Below are 7,773 nucleotides of genomic sequence, written 5' to 3' on the forward strand. Positions count from 1 at the left end.
ATACTTTTACTCTATCAAATGGGTTACAATAAAAGTGATAGAGAGGACAGGAGGGCATGTTTTTTAATTGATATGAAGTTTTCCAACATTTATTTGGTAACAAGGTAGTGTGCATAAGAGTGAGTTTTCATTTATGGGTAAAGAGAAAAAAACGCTATCTTTAATTTGCTTATTTGTTCATTAACATATTTCCAACAGTATACATGCAAATCCAATAATGGGTCATAAGACTTGCTTAGAGCGGAAGTGAGAAAGACTTTCCATGGCCAATTTTCTTTAAGCCTTTTGGTGTTTAATCATATGAATACATTATTTACTGAAAAAGTGAAACAGTAATCAGTTAACAAATATTTTATAGCTACCGTTACCTTAATTTACTAATGGGAAAGAGAGTCCTCCTTAAATTTCAGGAATTAAAGGGATAGCTATCTATCTATCTATCTATCTATCTATCTATCTATCTATCTATCTATCTATCTATCTATCTTTGGAAAAGTCATGACACATTTTGTCTGTTTTTCAGAGGTCATTTATTTATATAAAGAACAAAGATCAATCAATGATATATTGCCCATTTTTTTTGATACTCTTTTGCCATCTTTCAGTGAGCGTCATAATTCCTCATTCATAGAAGGACCTGTCTTTATTTACGAAAAATGGAACAAGGTGCTGATTTACNAGTATTTTAATCATCCATATTTTTTAGGACTGACTTGTTGAGATTTTACATTTATTTTTAGGTATTGTAAAAGATGATTCAACAACAACAAAAATATATAAATCTGTTTAATTTCACAATTCTCAAAAGTTTTTGGACTATTATGTAGGAAATCAAAACTACTCAAAATTTTTTCTTACCTGTTAATCACTTCTCATTATTATTATTTATTATTATTTATTTATTTTTATTTTTTGAAGAGAAAGACACACCTGAGCATTTAATGAACTTCCTTCCATGTGGCTTCAGGCTACCAGGACACAGGCCCCTCCAACACCCTTAATCTTCTCCTCAGCTCTTCTGCGGAGGAATTTGGCGTTCAGATGACGGGCTGCTTTGGGAGCATTCCCTTCCCCAGAGCTTTGTAGTAGCCCGATCACACCACATCAGCGATAGGAGCAGCTCCAGTCTTATTTTTGGCAGCATTTACCTATGTCTGCTCGCTGACCAAGGTCCACAGTTTATCTAGGTTGACAGTTGGGCAGAAGCTCCAGTTCCTCTTTAAGTGGTAATACTTCATACCAACTTTCCCAAAGTAACCTGGGTGATATTTGTCACAGTTGATCTTGTGGTGATGCATGCTGCCAGTGGTACCTTGGCCTCCTGGATGCTTCTGGTTCTCGCCTGTGGGAATACAAAGCAATGCGGCCATGGCCGTGGCTCATGTGGCCCCAAAGTTTCTGGGTCCTCCCTAGTCTAGATGGCATGTTGACAGCCAAAACGAAAGAGCCTCACATTATTTGTTGAATGTGCAAAGCACTGCACAACATCTGAAAGAGACCAGGGAGTAAAGTCCTTGGTTTTGAAGAACTATAGTTTTTGTTTTATTTTTCCCTGACAGTTCCTCAATTCCTCTACTTTGGCATGCTGTGGCTTGTATGTGCTGCCTAGAAACTATATACTCTCACCACTACCTCTTAGTGCATCTGAGGTTTATTCATCTTCATGTCACCTTCTAGGTGACTTGTACAGTGTGAATCCAAGATTGCATCTCTATCTGTATTGCTGACCAGTGTCACACACAGCACATATCACAGCCTATAGTTCAATGAAGGCCATCAAATAATATTTGTCAGAAAGATCAACTTGAGCCCAATTCTCATTAAGTAGGAATAATAAAATGAAATAGTAATCTTAGAAGAAGATTGTCAAAAGTAATTAAAGTAATCAAAGTGTCTGGAGAACCATAAAAAATATTTTAAAACTTGTTGAAAGAACAAAAGAGAAAGTTGAATAAATAATGGGTTGTCAGAAAAGTCATGACGCATGTTTGCAACAGATGGCACTAGTTCATTTTTGGAAGTACTACAGTCATTCACATCTATGTTATTGCTGTCATTTGANGGTGGGCTGGGAAGTGGATAGAATAAGGTAGGGGCCCAGAATGAGCTTAAATATTGCTAACGTTAATGTAAATTTATTAATCAGGTGTTGGGTGGATGGTCTTTGCTCTAGCTAGCTATTTATAATAGTATTGTGTGTGCACAGATTAATTTATAATGTTAAAAGACATGAAATAAACCCTTAAACATTTTCTCAGGATTTGTTAGAGTTGATTATACTTTCTATTAAAAAAAGGTGTTACCATATGGCAAAAGTATTCCACTCCAGAAAAACCTCATTCAATAAACTTAACTGGAATTGCAATAACAAATACCGTGTGGCTTCAGGTTCAAAGAATAGCAGCAATTCTAATTGAAATGAATAATGGCATGGAACGCGTCTCTCTCCTTTTTCAAACTCTCCATTTTGAGTGTGAAATCGTAGGTACCAAGGGCAGTAAGAGAAATTAGTTTTGTTCCTGACAGATACTAAATGCTACCAAACCCAGACTGAGGGTAAATTATTGTGCACATAATTCAAAAGTTTTCTCACTTGCTTCACAGGCAATAGGTAAATAATTCTTACTGCCTCAGACACTGTTTAGGAAATTAAATAAATGGCTAGTAAATGGTGGAAATGGAGTTTGAATTTGGTTTGAGTCTTAGCCTGCCAGCCTAACAGAACAACTCTGCTCTATGAATACTTCATATTTGGTGACAAGACTATCATTTAATCCTTGCAAGAGAGGAAGACAAGGGCAGGAAGGACTCTTTAGGAGCCAACACAGAACCCAAATGATAAATAGTGTCCACACATGTAGTTTTATTCCCATCTGAAAAAGAGGGGAATTAATGCTTTAAGAGATTTGATGACTTAAGTATGCTCAGAACCATTTATTTCCACTGCAGTGCTGTCTACTTTCTGAGACACCATCCCCAACCCTCTCTCTATATTTTCTGTAATTCCTTTCTTTCATCTCTTATCCTGATATTTTCTACACTTTCCATCTAAAACTTTTTACTTAGCATTAGGGCATTTCTCATTCCATCCCCCTTCCTTGGTAGATTTAAAAAATAATTACCAAAATATGCTGGTCTTTTACTGTCAATAGTATAACTTTACATATTTATCAGAATTTGTACTTCTTTTTAAAATTCAAAATATTAATCATATTTACAACACAGAGGATATCTCCTTGAAATGATGGGTTGCATTTTATATTCACCTTTCTATCTCCCAGTTGACCTTATTTGAATTATTTTTCATTCTAAATTGAAGATTCTGTGAAAAATTGCCAAAGCATTCCTTTTCATTTTCATCATAATGTATCATCCACCATATTTCTGACAGCCAGATTAATTTATCATTTGTTTTAATAAGTTTTTTAGAAGCACCATGTCTGTACCCGAAACCCTTTTTAATGTGTTTAATATACTGATAACATTCATTTTAAATAATAAAAGTACCTGGGTAACATCCATTACTAATCAGAATCAAGTTTTGATTTTTACTTGCATGCTTTATTCTGTCTTCCAAAGTGAAAGTAGTTGAGCAATTTTTTTTTTAATAATTCTTCCCAAAGAAGAAGGAAGGAAGGGAAGGAATTAGGAAGAAAGGGATGAAAAAATATTTCTATTTGCTTAACCTCAGCCTCATACTTTTAGATAAGTACTGCATTTTATTGCCCTTGATTTTTAGATAGGCATTGGTATTTATTGTCCTTTTCTGTGGCATTGTTATTTAAACAAGTGTTGGAAGAGAAACCTAAGCAGTACTAGAAGGAAATATGTCAAGAGAGTGAATGAAGAAATTCTGAAATAGGATTAAAGGAAAGGAAAGCTAGAGTGACCACCAGAAATGAAATGAAGTTCCCTCCCTGTAGCAGATTAAGCAAATGATAGAGAGACAGCATGATAGGGCATGATTGCAAGATTATATGCTTTTCCTAAAAAATAACAAGGAGATAATAATTATGTTGAAGGAGATCGGAAACATGTTTTGGACTAACCTTAATTCTCATGAATGTTGTATCTATGGTTAATCCAGTGGAAAAGTATACTATTTATTAGTAGGGTTGTGCGTGAGCACAATAAGAAAGTGAAGTTTTAGGCCCCTTTCAGTGAGAAAATCATAAAATTGCATTGTCTATTCTAGACAGATGTTTACCTGTGAGCAAATGAATTCTGCAGATTAAGGCATCTCAGGAATTTCTTGTATTTCTGGTCACTCCACATACTTCTTATTGGCTCTTTGTATAACATTTGATGTTAAATAAACAGTATAACTTGGACTCAATACTGATCACATATTTCAGATATTCTCAAGAGTTCTGAAAATGGGCATATGCCAGCCGAATTATTCTACACTACCAGTTATTTTGGGAAATAATGCAATACATTCCTATGTTAATATGAAATAAGAATATATATAATTAGAAATTTAATATTAAAACCATATTTTTTCTGTATATGAACTTTATTAATGATATGAAGTCAATGATTATTTTTAATTAAATAACTTATTATCAGTTTCTTGTAAATATTCTTAGTTTTGTTGTGTGAATTTTAAATTTTTTAATAAAACTTAGATTTATTTTCATAAACATAATTGAATATTATTCATAATTCAGAAAATCCTGAATTTGCTCTGCTGCTGTAAAATATAAAGAAGTCTGTATTATGAGATCCTGCTGTATTGTCTCTAGGTACATGTCCCAGAGAGAGGCATTTAACCCCAGGAGGCCCACTAGGAATACTGCTCCTTTCCCCTGTCCTCAGTGAATTGCTTCTGTGTGGTCCCTTGGATCAACCCAGGTCTGTTAGAGTCCTTTCTCAGGATGTTTAGACCAGGAACTAGGAAGAGAATCGTTCTCCCATGAGAGGTAGCCACATAAGTGAAACTAAGGAATCCATGATGACTCTGTGCAAAAAGCATGCAATGGCCAAAAGTAAAGCAAATTCACAGAAAGGGCGAGCTCTGAGACTGTGAAACACAGCAGTCTAAGGTGTTAAGGAGTTTACCATGTTTAATTATACTTGATCAGTATTTGTATCATGCAAGTTCCAATTCAAAATTATCCTTTCCAATCATGAACACAAAACATTCTCCCCTCTGCCCTCTAAAAGGTGGCATTACACAGTGTTTAAGAGCTTTAAAAAAGACATTAGACAAACTTTGTCTTGAGGAATACAAATGGTGACTCTGTTTACATATGTGACATTGTATCTCATGAATTGAGAGCATGGCAAGGACACTTGCTCAACAGTATATCTTCAGTGCTATTTTGGGACACTGGGTCCTGCTTTATTTTTAGATGGCTGAATAGATTTGCCTGGAGGGGACTTTTCTGTTTGCCAGTCCTGCCAACTTCATCCTGCAGTTGCAAAGATAAATAATTTGTATTTAACCAGATTAGATCCTCTTTGATCCAAAAGCCTAGTTGAAAATGTGCAGCAACAAATGTGAAAGGTAGAATTGTAAGAAAAGACATACTATTGGGTTGTCGGAAAAGTCATGACGTATTTTTTCTGTTTTTCATTACAAAAATGCGTCATAACTTTTCCAACAACCCAATACTTAGAACCGTTGGAAGAATGTACTGCAAAAAGTTTATTTCACTTACTGTTTTTCCCCCAAATTGTTATTTTTTGGTTGTTCTAAAAAGAGAAGGCTGTGGAAATTAAAAGGAAGAGAGAATGATAGATTCTGAATTGGAGGATGAGACATGTGGCTTTATTTTTGTTGTGTTAACCTAGTTATTTAATATCTCTGAGTATTAGGTAAATGGAAGCAATAGTATCTGCTCTGCCAACAACATAGGTTAGTTGTAAAATCTGATGAGAACAAATTTGGTGACAGAATTTGGTGAGCTCTAAAAGATTGTAGTGGAATCTAATTTTATATTTTTTATATATTTATATATTTATATATTCTGTATATTTGCCATATAAATGGGAATATATTATGAAATAAAACTTTATCTCCATCAACATATATAATTTATATTGAAATGTTACACAACCATTCCCTTAAATCATAAATAGACAGTGGACTGATATAGTTGCCATTATTATAGACCTCAGCAGAAAGAGTCTGTGTATTCAGAATTTATTTCTCTTTCTAATGAAAAGAATGATTTATAATGCTCATGTTTTTTTATTCACATTGCTACAAAAATCTCAAAACTAACTGTTTAGTGTATTAAAGAAATNCCTAAAATGAAACTGCATTTTATCTAGAATATAACTAACAGTAATGAAAGCCTTACATATTAGAATGCCTACAATGTACAGCTAAAACAACTCTCAAAGGAAAATTAATTATATACATGCATAAGTGATAAAAAAGGAAAATAAATGAATTAAACTAATCAAAACTTAGTAAATGAAGAACAAAATAAAGTGGGAGTAGAAAGCAAGACATAATAAAGATTAAAGTAACAAAAAATGAATTACAAAAACAGTATAACATAAAAAAAATCAGGTTCTTTGGAAAAAAACAATATAATAGCTAAATTACTAACTAAAATAAATCTGGAGAAAACAGGAAAAGAACAAATATGCAAAATAAATAATAATGGAAATAAACTATAAAGACAGAAAATAAAATTAAAATACATATAAGAAACCATCTTGCACAGCTCCCTACAAATACTTTTGGGAACCCAGATATAATTTATTTTCAGAAAGTGTAATTTTTCAAAACTAATTCTAGAAGAGGAAGATAATCTAAATAGAATGATTCCCATGGAATAAAGATATAACAACCCTTTCCCAAATGTATTTGGCTCATATGATTTTAAGAAGAATTCTGACACAAAATTCTGTTAGATAATTCCAACACTATTTAAACAGTATCAAAATTTTAGGTAAAACAAATGAACAACAAACTTACTAATTCTTGTTTTATGAAAATATAATAAAAACACCAAGATAATTACAAAGAAAGAAACTAAGGACCAAACTCATTTATAACTAGTAAGTCCTCATTGTTAATTTTTAGTAAATAAAATCCAGCAGAATATTAAATAAGGCATCGTGATTATGGATAATATAATTCATCATATTAATGTATGTAACAGAAGTTTCTGATGAGCCTTTCCATAGTGGCAGTCAATGAAATGTATGTGTTCAATAGGTGTGGAGTTAACACTTAATAATTAATAAAATAGGGATTTGTCCTATATTACTTAACATTGTACTCAGAGTGATATACAATGCAATTAGAGAAGATAAAGAAATTGGAAACACATAAACTGTAAAGAGTGGATAAAAATATTACTGCTTTCATGTGATCTGATTTTATGCTCAGAAAAATCAAGTACAATAAGCTAAAATTTGTACAAATACATATTAATTTAGAGCGCTAACATAGTACAAAATTAAGTATGAAAACACTTGGTGCGACATATTTCAGTAACCACTCCTTAGAAAACATCATAGAGAAAAGATTCCATTTATATTAGCAAGGAAAGATCAGATACCTGGCAATAACTGTCTGTGCAAAAACCTGAATTTTAAAGCACAGTGCAAAATTTGAATTAAGAAAGATTCTTCTAAATCTGAAAAGCAAACAAATAAAAATAATAAAGGGAAATGCATTTCATGCCACTGTTTTTTAAAAAAATACTATCACAAAGATATCAATATTTGGAGTCATAAGTGGAGATTTTGTATATCTTAGGGATAATATCTCAATTGGGGAAAAAGATATGTTTAATAAATGAGTTTTGG

The 7,773-nt window shown here is 32.7% G+C and overlaps 1 pseudogene; it reads right to left on the minus strand.

Moving 5' to 3' along the window:
* Window positions 1-963: 963 nt before the first annotated feature.
* LOC109395042 (60S ribosomal protein L27a pseudogene) lies at window positions 964-1,425 on the minus strand (annotated as a pseudogene).
* Between the last annotated feature and the right edge of the window lie 6,348 nt (window positions 1,426-7,773).

Source organism: Hipposideros armiger, unplaced genomic scaffold (genome assembly GCF_001890085.2).
Source record: "Hipposideros armiger isolate ML-2016 unplaced genomic scaffold, ASM189008v1 scaffold_451, whole genome shotgun sequence".
Lineage (NCBI taxonomy): Eukaryota > Metazoa > Chordata > Mammalia > Chiroptera > Hipposideridae > Hipposideros > Hipposideros armiger.